This window comes from Hermetia illucens, chromosome 5 (genome assembly GCF_905115235.1).
Source record: "Hermetia illucens chromosome 5, iHerIll2.2.curated.20191125, whole genome shotgun sequence".
Classification (NCBI taxonomy): Eukaryota; Metazoa; Arthropoda; class Insecta; order Diptera; family Stratiomyidae; genus Hermetia; species Hermetia illucens.
In genome coordinates, this window is record NC_051853.1 from 105,376,341 (window position 1) to 105,387,963 (window position 11,623).

Sequence of the window (11,623 nt, forward strand, 5' to 3'; positions counted from 1 at the left end):
GATAAACACTTCTGAAATCATTTCGTTCTGCGACATTTTCCACTTGCCTCACCAGCACAATATGAAATTCTCTTTTGCGACGACGCACACTACGTTGAACTTCCTGGAATTTCGCTCGGTATCGGAGTTGGAGAGCGTTACGCATGCGATCACACGCAGCGGTCAATAGAGCCAATTCTTATGAGGTCCTTTCATGCGAAGCACTCAAGAAAAGAAAATTTGTTATTGTGGCCCAATGCGGTGGGTTACTTAGTGCATCTGCCGTCCGATCAGCGAGATAGCTCTCCCACTTTCGAGCGATAGCTGCATCATACAAGCGGTCGATGTTGAATTTAGGAGGTCACAGCGCTCCAATCCTGCGAGAAATGACGGAGGCAACACGCAAGTGAACGTAAGCGATAATCAGATGGTGATACTAGTCGAGGGCGATGTCAGCGCCCCTCCTGTTACGCACATCCAGGAGACAACTCCTAAATCTACTACTGAGGGGTCAATCGTATGGCGCCAGTCAATTGAAACCCAACAGATCTGCAGGCTCTGTGCTCGAAAAATGTGTCACCAATGACGATGCAATGGAAGCTGCAAAAATCCACAAACCTCTCATCATTACAGTGCGAACGTTGCGTTGATTTTTTCTAGTAACCACTTTAGGTCCTTGTCCGGCAATCCTTTCAATATTCTCCTTGTAATGAGTTCATAGTTAGCAGCTAATCTGTACTCAGCTTATCTAATTTGTTGATGGTCTATTTTTCTGGGCTGAGGTTAGGTTTGCAGACGCTTGTTCATCTAGAAGCTAGAAGGTATTTTCTATATGCTTCGCGGAGGATAATTTTCATGATCTAGGAACGTATTTTAATTTGCATGATGCATTGCATCTATTATTTGTAGCAGCTTGATTAGACCCTCCACTGGCAATTTTTTTTTAGTATTCTCCAAAGCCTTACACACCTCGATGTTCATCCTGCCGAGACAAAAAGCGAAGTCTGATTTCTGACAGAATGGGCATATTGGAGCGATGGGTTGAGTACTTTGATGAACTAGTGAACAACCAGAACATCGGCGAGTTGGAGGTCCTACCAACTGAAGACGACGGACAAATACTGCCACCACCAAGTGTAGAAGAAAAAGGTCATACAATTTATCGGCTTAAAAATCATAAGCCGCCAGGAGCCGATGGAATTACAGCCGAATTAGTTAAATATGGAGGCGACCAGTAACACCAAGTGGTTCATCAACTGGTGATCAAGGTATGAGACAGCGAAACAATGCCTGACGACTGGCGAAATTGGTAAGACTGACTAGGCTGACCCTGACCAATGTGCGAGACTAGATAAAAGCATCAGGATCACTCTCAAGACCATTCGACATCGACAACGGTCTACGACAAGGTGATGCTCTATCATGCGTCCTCTTTAACCTGGCCCTCGAGAAAGTGATCCGTGATGCTGAGGTAAATGCAAGAGGTACGATCCTCTTTAAGTCCACCCAACTATCGGCGTATACTGACGATATCGACATCGTGGGAAGAACGACCCGAGACGTACAAACTGCCTTCATTCAGATCGAGCAGGCGACGCGAAATATGGAGGTGACCAATTATACCAAGTGGTTCATCAACTTGTGATCAAGGTGTGGGACAGCGAAAGAGGCATTATCTGTCTCATGCATAAAAAGGGAGATATCACACAGTGCAGCAATTATAGAGGTATCATTTTGCTGAGTACCATCTATAAGATATTCTCCGCTATTTTGCTAGGCCGGATAGGCCCATATGCCCAGAATATCATTGGCCCATACCAAAGAGGAATCACTCCAGGCAAATCAGCAAGAGATAAGATTTTCTGTCTGCGGCAAGCGATGGAAAAACTGTTGGAATATGGACATCAGTTGCACCATCTCTTCATCGACACTAAAGCCGCCTATGATAGCAATAACATCAAACCGTACTGGTTAAATGGCAAGAATAAAGATAGGAGAATACAACTTTGAGACCGTTGATAATTTCTCCTATCTAGAGTCGAAAATCACAAAGTTTAACAGCTACGATGATGAAATCCGCGCACGGTTGTTGTCAGCCAACAGAGCCTATTCCAGCTTACAAAAGCTGTTCCACTCGAAACGACTCACCATAGGGTCAAAGCTCTTACTGTACAAGACAATGATGTTGCCAGTCTTCATGTATATCTCGGAGGCTTGGGTTCTTAGCAAGAAAAATTGCGAACTCTTGTTCGCGTTCGAGAGAAGAATCCTCCGAAGAATTTTTGGCTCCCTACATAAGGATGGACGATTCCGTAGTCTACATAACGACGAAATCTATGAGCGATACCATGACCGTCAGGTTGTGGATAGAATTCGGCTCAATAGGTTACGGTGGACGTATGTATGAGAATGATCCAGCCCAGAAAGTCTATAAGGGCAATATCTATGGTAGAAAAAGAAGGTGAAGCACACCCTGCCTGTTGAAAACTTCAAAAGACACCGGCCTAGACGTACCAGTGTATGGGATTTTTACTTACTAAAGCCATTGAATATGTTCGAGATAATGATCTGCCAAGATTTCACTCGACATAATTATCGACATGATGAATTGCCATCACAAGAGATCGTTGGAAGGTGTCAGTGCCCTCCAATTGCGAGGGGAGTAGCACCTGGGTAATTTTAAACAAAACGACGGAGAACTTGCTCATCACGTTGCTATAGGTTTTCCACGGCTTTACGTCTGCCTCAGAGCAGATTTGTTTAAAGTCTTCCCTTTTGCTCCGCAGGATTTTCAGATACAGATTTATTTTGCCGATACATTGTGTCATGTGATGAGGTCTTTTCATGGAGGCACCTGCCTTGGTAGGTTAGTTTAGACACATCTCTATGAAGGTTTGCTTATCTAAAAATTTTGCAAACCACCTTAACGTCTTTCTCGGTTTTGGGCATGCTGGTTTCCTATGTTGTCCTCGATATTTTCAAAAAATTAGGAAAGTAACTTACTCGAAATATCTCGCAACGTTACATGCATTACAGCGGCTCGAGAAACCAGAATCGTTATGGCAGTGATTTTTTCACGCCCAAAGACTTTTCTAAGGTTTGGTTTCAAATTTAAGCGCCTTGCCTGTTACTTGTCACGATAATTCTTGTGAATGGGAAACCGTATATGGCTGAGAGGCACTTCATGAAGGTAAGGGTTTTGTTTTCATCACTTCGTGCCCAATCTGCAACCGAATTTTTTATTGGCCTTCTACAATGAGTATTTAGAAAGTTTCATTGGTTTGCAAGGTTCATCCATTATTCATTTTGTATTGTGAATCATTTGTTCAATGCTTTTGCCGCAATGGATAATTTCAACTAAGCGGATGGAGATGTTTCGTGTCGGGGCTTTCTTGCTCATTCACTAGAGGTTTGGTGTTCTCGAATTTGAAGTTGAGTTAACCGTAAAGTGGAATGAAGGAATTATACGAATTGCTGAGAACGAAAATGAGCACGATGTAGTAGAATGTTATTATCACAGTAAAGCCCGAGAAGTACAGTGTAGCGTACGACGTCAGAAATGGAACTTCACCACTGCGTTTGTGAGGGCATCGGTTTCAATACTGTATCACGAACGCGCTTGCAAATAGACGTTTAATATAGCCATCATAACATGGAGAAATGTGCTGCTCCTCTAAACAGAAGCGAAATTGTCTTTGTAGTTAATGCAGTCTTTCATCATCAACGACGCAACAACCGGTAACCGGACGAGGTCTGCTTTAGTAAAGAACTCCAGACACCCTGAATTTGCGCCGAGGTCCATCAATTCGATATCCCTGTCGCTGTTTTGGATCCTGACCTACGCCATCGCTCCATCTCGGTCTGCCTCGTCTTTTTTTTCTATCATAGATATTACCCTTATAGATTTTCTAGACCGGATGATCCTTATCCATACGGATTAGGTGGCCTGCCCACCGAAACCTGTCTTGCCTTCATTGATGTGCAGGCCAAGGTATCGCGCCGCCTGCTCGATCTGGATGAAGACAATTTGTACGTCTCGGGTCAATGATGTCAATATCGTCAGCATAGGACAGTAGTTGGGTGAATTTAAAGAGGACGGTGCATCTCGCATTTACCTCAGCGTCATGGACCACTTTTTCTAAGGCCAGGTTAAAGAGGACGCAAGATAGGGCATCGCCTTGTCTTAGACCGTTATCGACGTCGAATGGTCCCAAGAGAGTGATCCTGTTGTTTTCATATGGCCTCGTAGAATTGGTCAGGGTCAGCCTTATCAATTTCGTCGGGATACCGAATTCCCTCATGGCTGTGTACAGTTTTACCCTGGCTATGCTATTATAGGCGACCTTAAAGTCGATGAAAAGATGGTGCAACTGATATTCCAACAGTTTTTCCATCACTTGCCGCAGAGAGAAAATCTTATCTTATTTGCCTGGAGTGAAGTCTCTTTGGTATGGGGCAATGATGTTCTGGGCGTATGAGGCTATCCGACCTAGCAAGTTAGCAGAGAATATCTTATAGATGGTACTCAGTAACGTGATGCCTCTATAATTGCTGCATTGCCTGATATCCCCCTTTTTATGTATGGGGCAGATAATGTCTTGTTGCCAGTAATCAGCATTGATTCGCTGTCCCACACCTTGAGCATCAATTGATGAATGGTTTGCTGTAATTAGTCGCCTTCATATTTAACTGATTCTGCTGTAATTTCATCGGTTCCTGGCGACTTGTGGCTTTTAAGTCGCTGGATAGGCGGACTCTTTCTTCTATACTTGGTGGTGGTAGTATTTGTAGGTCGCCTTCAATACGCGGCACATCCAACTCGCCCAGTGGTTGTTGAGCAGTTCATCAAAATACTCAACCCATCGTTCCAATATGCCCATTCTGCCGAAAATCAGATTTCCCTCTTTGTCTCCGCAGGTCGAGCATCGAGGTGTGTAAGGCTTCACTCTGCTGACTTGTTGGTAAAACTTTCGCGCCTGGTATGGTTGGTCCTAATGCTTTTCGATTTCACGGACCTGTTGGTTCTCACAGGCTATTTCCGTCTGTGAAGTCGCTTCTCCTCTCGCCGAAGTTCGTGATAAGTATCCTGGCGTGGCCGCGTGCTTTGATAATGCTACATTACTCGGTATGCAGCATTCTTCCGTTCCGTTACTAGGTTACATTCATCGTCGAACCAGCCGTTCCGACTTTTCTCGCGGCGGGGGCAAAGTATGTTTGTGGCCGTATCAATGATAACGTTCGTCAAGTGGTTGTGAAGATAATTTGTTGATACTCATCTCCACAACATCTGTTAGCTGCGGTTGTTGCGTCATTCATTTCCCCATTATAGGCGTGCGGAGGGTTGGGCTGTGGATGGCTTACCTGATTGTCACAGGGGATTCTAGGTGGTGTTGTTATTCGAGTCTATATTGGCCCGCCTATATGTTCTGACATTCATCAAGACTGAAAGGTGGCGGCGTTCGATCAAAACGTGGTCAATTTGGTTGAAAGTATGTTTGTGGACCACTTTCCGCGCAAACCAGATACTTCCAACAACCATTTCGTGTGACACTGCTAATTGAATAATCCGCAGTCCGTTATCATTTGTATTTATATGTAAGCTATGGAAGCCAAAGTATCGCCGGAAAACAGTCAATTTGGTTGCTAAGATTGGTCAAAATATTGAGTTTAGTTTAAGTTTTAGGCAAGATGAAGAGTGAACGGTGGTGACATAATAAGTCTTGAGGTGTATTGCAGTTTGGTATAGTCCGTCATAAAAATATCATTTAATTTTTAAAAAATATCCTTTGGCCTCAGCTTAGAAACCAATTTCCCAACCAAAAATTTTGATGATGATACGAGAAACTCTACTTAAAAAAAGACAACAATCGTTGTTCTATATATTACTAACCTCTTCAAATTGGCATTTTCAATCAATTAACAAACCATATAAAAAACCACTACCATTTTGATATATTAGGAACGCTGATTAAATCGAAAAAAAAGTGCATTGCACACCTTCTAAGTCTTGCACAAAAATCATGCTATTGAGGCTGTGAGATTAGCCTTTGCCTATCCACACCACTTCATTTTAAATTCTAAAACGGTTTCTTTTCTAAACGGTCTTTTCTTCTAAAATATCAAGTGAATACTATTTTGATAGAACTAGTGGATCAGAAAAAGCAGTGATAACAGTGAATTGAACCAATTTGTAGTGATTTACTTTTTCCCATATATTTCAATATTTCAATTAAATCATTATTTTAAAAACTCGAGTGAATTTGCATTTCAAAATTTCGCCGTCTTTATCACAGTCATTTCTCGTGGAATTCAGCAAATTGCTAACGTTCCGGCATTTCCAATTCGTGCATTTGTTGGTTACTTTAGCTACGGTTTTTCTTTAAATTCTTCTCCATATCTTTATCAGAAAGGAAATATAGTGCACTGTATGTATACGAAATTAATTTTTGCGCTGTGTGGCGGAATAGAATTAGAAAAACTTAAAAATATTTTTTTCTATTATTTTATAGAAATTTCATATGGTGTGTGCTATGGCCCTGAGAACATCGCTCCAGATATTGGATTATGTAAGTAATTTGTTAATTACAAATCTGCAGGAATATAAATTATTTTCACTGAGAGTACGTTTCTAGAAATGATATATTATTGCAACAAAATTTTTATTTATAAATTAATATACGTAAGTCATTTATTGGTGAATATTTTTGAGTTCTTTTACATTTCAAAAAGCATCATATGTTCTGTTTTTTTTCTAGCAGATCGTTTTATTATATCATTTTCCTATCACTTATACAGCTACTTATACAAAACCAATCAAGTCTTTAATGCCTTCTGGTCCTTATTTACCCTAGGATTTCAGGTTTTCCGTAAATGTACCGATAGCGTTTGTGCGGTACACTATAGAGTTTATCTTTTTCTTCTTCGTCCCTTTTCTCGTTCAGAAGCGGGGTGACACTCTTGTTGATCAACTGCGCCATTTTTCTTGCCTTTAGGCCTCATCTTTGTCGAGAGGCTCCCAAATAACGATGTCCATACCATCTGGCAATTTTTCAATGGTCGGTGCAATCCTATATCGATCGTAGATGTCTTCATTTCTGATGTGAACATGGCGTCTCCATTGCCAAGTATCATTGCTGTCGGTTTGCCGGAATGTACGTCAGCATTCTTTTTTTCGAGGAGACTACATTTCTCCTTTACTGTTCTGCGCCACATGTTCTTAAGGCACTTGTAAGTGACTCTGGCATAGCGTAGTCCACTCCATAGCATAGCCAGCAATAGAGTCCTTTTTTATAATGTAACATCTACTGGTACCCGGTCGTACATCGACACTGAGCCTGATCTTTATTTTTTCGAATCCACACAAAGATTAAATTAATTCCTAAAGACAGTATTTTCTTAACACCTATGATAACAATTGATATCGCAGCAATTTGTTGAAGTGAGGAAACTGCAATGCTGAATCGATGGTTTGTAAATTAGCGCAGCCATGGCGTCGGCAATTATTACGTACGTGTACAGGTATTGAATGCGCGTGGAGGTGTTAACTTATAGTGGCAAAGAGAAAATCATGGCACGGAGCACCCTTAATTTGATGTTAGCGTTGGGGTATCTACATTTTCATATATTCCAGCAAGTAACAAATCCGAATCTGGCTTTGCTAATGCGTCTGGTTCATAACATTATCAGGTAAATTGATCGACGCTTTCGATATTTTTCTCTTAATGCAGATAGACTGAAAACCTTGGTTTTGCCAGAGTTTATCTTCCGTCCGACTCTGCTCACCTCTATCTCTAAAACGAGTACCAGAGAGGGCGAAAAGTTTTCGCCAGAATAGTCGAAGTGTTTGAAGAAAAATATCATGATCTGTTGAATCCCTCCACATCGCCGAGCCGTCTGTCTGTTTTTCTTGTATAAAGGTATAAAGCATCTAAAGCCACAGTGTGGGATTTTAACTTACTAAAACCGCTTCTCTCCACACCCGCTTTGCCCCGCGGAACTATTTATAGAGATTACATCGAGGGACGTTTTAAAACGCTACCGGTTTACTCTACGGTGAGAGTTGTTCCCCCCCCCCCTCCCCCCCCTATTCTATTCTTTCTCACTTACAAATTTCGGTTACACGAAAAGAATCCAGATCCCATATTCACTTGTACATTCATGACAGAAGACGAAATTATCATGTCCAAGACAATATAGATACCGGCGTATCCGCTATGCCCAGTCAGAAACTTGGTCAAGTGATAGTGGGCATCTCCACTCTCCAGGTTCGCCGCTTTCTCGGTAGTGTTGGTCAATTGGTTTTTGGAGGTTAATCGATGATTCAGCATAACATCGAGATATTTGATAAGCAATTTGGACTCTGTTACTGTCCCGCACAAAACCTTCGAATTTTTTTCAACTTGCAACTGCTCAATAGCCTCAGCTTCAGTCTTGTGTTCCGGAAATTATAACCCACGCGATACCAGCCATTTCTTGATAAATCTGATAGATGTTTCACATGCCCAGACAACATCCTCAAGATGTTTGTCTACTATAAAAATTGTGATGTCGTCAGCATATTTAATAAGGGTAGCTTGTCGCGGGAGGTTGATGCGTAGCTCATTATCACGTCCCAGAGTAAGGGGCGCAGCATCGATACTTGAGACACTCCACCGGACTAAATATTCGACTGGGTCTGCGTCTGTTCCCTAGAGGAGCTTTCTATCCACGAAATATTCCCTGATGATTAGCTAAATATATTATAAATGAACATTTTGCATGCTGTCATTGCGTAATTAGTCCTCACCTCGAGAGTGGTATGAACACAATATTTTTGAGCTTCCTACACTCAATACATGCAACTGCTTCCTCTGCCAGATTGACCACTGCGCGGATATTATCCACCGTTGATCGCCACCGCGAAAACAGTACTGTTGTATGTTTAAATGCCATGTTCGATATTCCGTGCAGCCCGGGTGCTTTTTTAGCTCCTAACTTTTCGGAGGGATGCTCTGTTTACTTTCACTGATTGCGTTAAAAAGCTTAGCGAACATTTTCGCGTAGACATCTTTGAACTCGATTGTCTTGACTTTTTGGGTTTCTCGGATACCCTATTCTCCTGCGTTCCATTATACTAGACAGTATAGCTTGATGGTCGCTATGTGTATAGGGTTTACTAACTCGCCAGGCATTTTTTTTTTATCAGCGCACTGCTTCCGAGGGTAACGTCTATTACTGTTCCTATCTTCCCTTTACAAAAGGTATAGGTGCTTTGCTTCCCCACTTGCTAGAACATGTGTTAAATTCTCCGGAGATGATGCACGTAGCAACTATAGATCATGCACATAGCAACTATAGTCATGAACACCGTTAATTTTGGTCCTTACAAACCCATTACTAGGTGTTGCGGTTATTTATTCGAATAGATATCCTTACTTTATCACCTGGAAAGAGATCTCCTCTCTCACTGTCGCAATTTGAAGGTCCCTGTGGATATTTTCGTTTTTCATATGCCAAGGCGCACTGGTAATCATCCGTAGTATCCTGCACTGGGCTCTCTCTAGCAAGTGGATTGTGGGTTGTTCAGAAGCCAATACATATGTTTTGTTCTCTGCGTCATTTGCATTGTCTTCGTCTCAATATATTTTTTCCCACGTCAGTCGTTTATCCAGGTGCAAACCGAGATACTTTACCTCATTCTGTTGAGGGATCGTTACACCATTGATTGAGACCTTAGCGCAGTTGTGAAAGTGACCTGACCACTTCATTTCGCTTATAGGAATTTTCCATTTTATAAACCACTTTCAATTCAATTTAGGTGGATTTGTAAGTTTTTTTGATGCAATTTGAGGATTGTTGTGGATACTTCTCTGCAAACGTTGAAGTTATGAGATTAGGGTCAGTTGGTGGATTCGAGGTATAGATGAGGTAGAGTGTCGGTCCAAGGACATTGCCTTGAGGGACTTCAACTTGTGTGTTGTACTCACGGGACGTGAAGCTTTCGTATTTCATCCTGAATTTGCGCTCTAAAAGAAAAAATTCCAAAATTGCATGAGACTGTACTGGAAGCAGCTTCTTTATTTTAAAAATCAGTTATTTGTGCCACACTTTTTCGAAGGCTTGCGCCATATCCAAAAAGGCTGAGCAATACGTTCTATTCTGCAGTACACTCCTTATCTCAGGGACGATCCTGCGAAATTGTTCAATTGTACCATGCTTCTCTTGAAAGCCACACTGGTGCTGAGGAATTAATACTACTAGTGGCAAATACGTGATATTTTTGAAAGTAGTAACTTTTCGAACCTATTTGCGATGATAGGTCCTGGGGAGAAGGGGGAAGCATACCTTTTTCAGGTGTTTTGCATATGCCGCCCCTTTTTCGGCATCACTTCTTGCCTAGCTGCCGTCTGCTGATCTCAAAGGCGATGCGTATTGAGCAGGTCTCTTCAACTCTCTTCTAGCTTTCCACAGAGAGAAATCAGTTGATGCAGTAGGTGATAAACCTCATCAATAGCTTTGTAACTCCTGTTCTCGTTGATCCTTGATGGCTTTATGGAGCGATGGACACTTTCTGACCAATTGTTTTTTTAGCTCTGGAGGTCTGTGAGCCTGTCATTTTCTTCCGAGCTTCCGCTTTCCTTGGACCAGCTTTAGTATGTGGTGTACCATTTTTTGGGAGATTGGCGATACATGGGCGTGGGATAGAGAGCTTGCGGGCACGATTGTTATTTCGTTGAATTTCACCAGGGTGTTTATCTATTTCACCTCTGGTTTTCAAGGGAGTATTGATTTGTAGGTGAGCGCTTATGAACTTACGGAAATTCAACCAGTTCGTTGATTTGGGTGTTAATTTCGTACGTGCATCGCTTGTTATAAAAGGTACGCTCGCAAATGTTATAATGACGGGTGAGTGGTCTGAAAACAGCTCATAGCATGGCTCATTCATTATCAACTCTCGCTTCAAATTTTTAATAACAACCAAGTCTATCAGATCCGGAATTTTTCGTCGATCTGCTGACCAATAATTAGGTTGTTCAGATGAGATGATGTCAGGTCTTAGTATCTCAGCAATACCTGCTTGCAGGTATTCTTTGCAATAATCTCCTAGAATATAATGCTTCATGCGGGATTTGATAAGTATTCCGAAATCGCGATGTGCTTTTCCTTTCTGATGGTTAGTGCCGTAGAAGCAACACCTATCATTCTGGAAATTGTTTTTATGATTGACATACGTCTCGGATATGAGCATTATATCGATATCTTTTTCAAGCAGGAAGTGAGTCCCAGATGTAGGTAGACATCTGCCTGCCTGTTGTCTGATATAGACTGTTGGACAGATTTGGACAATTGCCTGAGGTATGCCCAAACATTTGTCTAATACAGAAGCAGACTTCGTCTGAAATTTTTTTCTGAAAAAGACACAAGGAGACTGACTCAGATATTTGCCTTTCTGATGTCTGATACAGGCACTGACTTTTACCTGATAAAAGCACAGAACCAGAAGAATATGCTATGTCTATGGCTTTTTCACAATACAATTTCTCAGCCTTGAAAATATCTAACTACAATATGATCAGATCATTAACGCACTAATATTCACTATCCAACCGAATATTAACATTTCAATACAAACAAAAATCGTATTTGCACTTGGAAATACAGGTAT

General features: G+C 41.6%; 1 long non-coding RNA gene across 1 annotated transcript; it reads left to right on the forward strand.

The window, feature by feature from the left end:
• The first annotated feature begins 6,096 nt into the window (after positions 1–6,096).
• LOC119658500 lies at positions 6,097–9,778 on the forward strand. The gene is made up of 2 exons (XR_005250237.1): positions 6,097–6,404; positions 6,489–9,778. It is a non-coding gene; the product is annotated as an uncharacterized LOC119658500 (long non-coding RNA).
• The last annotated feature ends 1,845 nt before the right edge of the window (positions 9,779–11,623 follow it).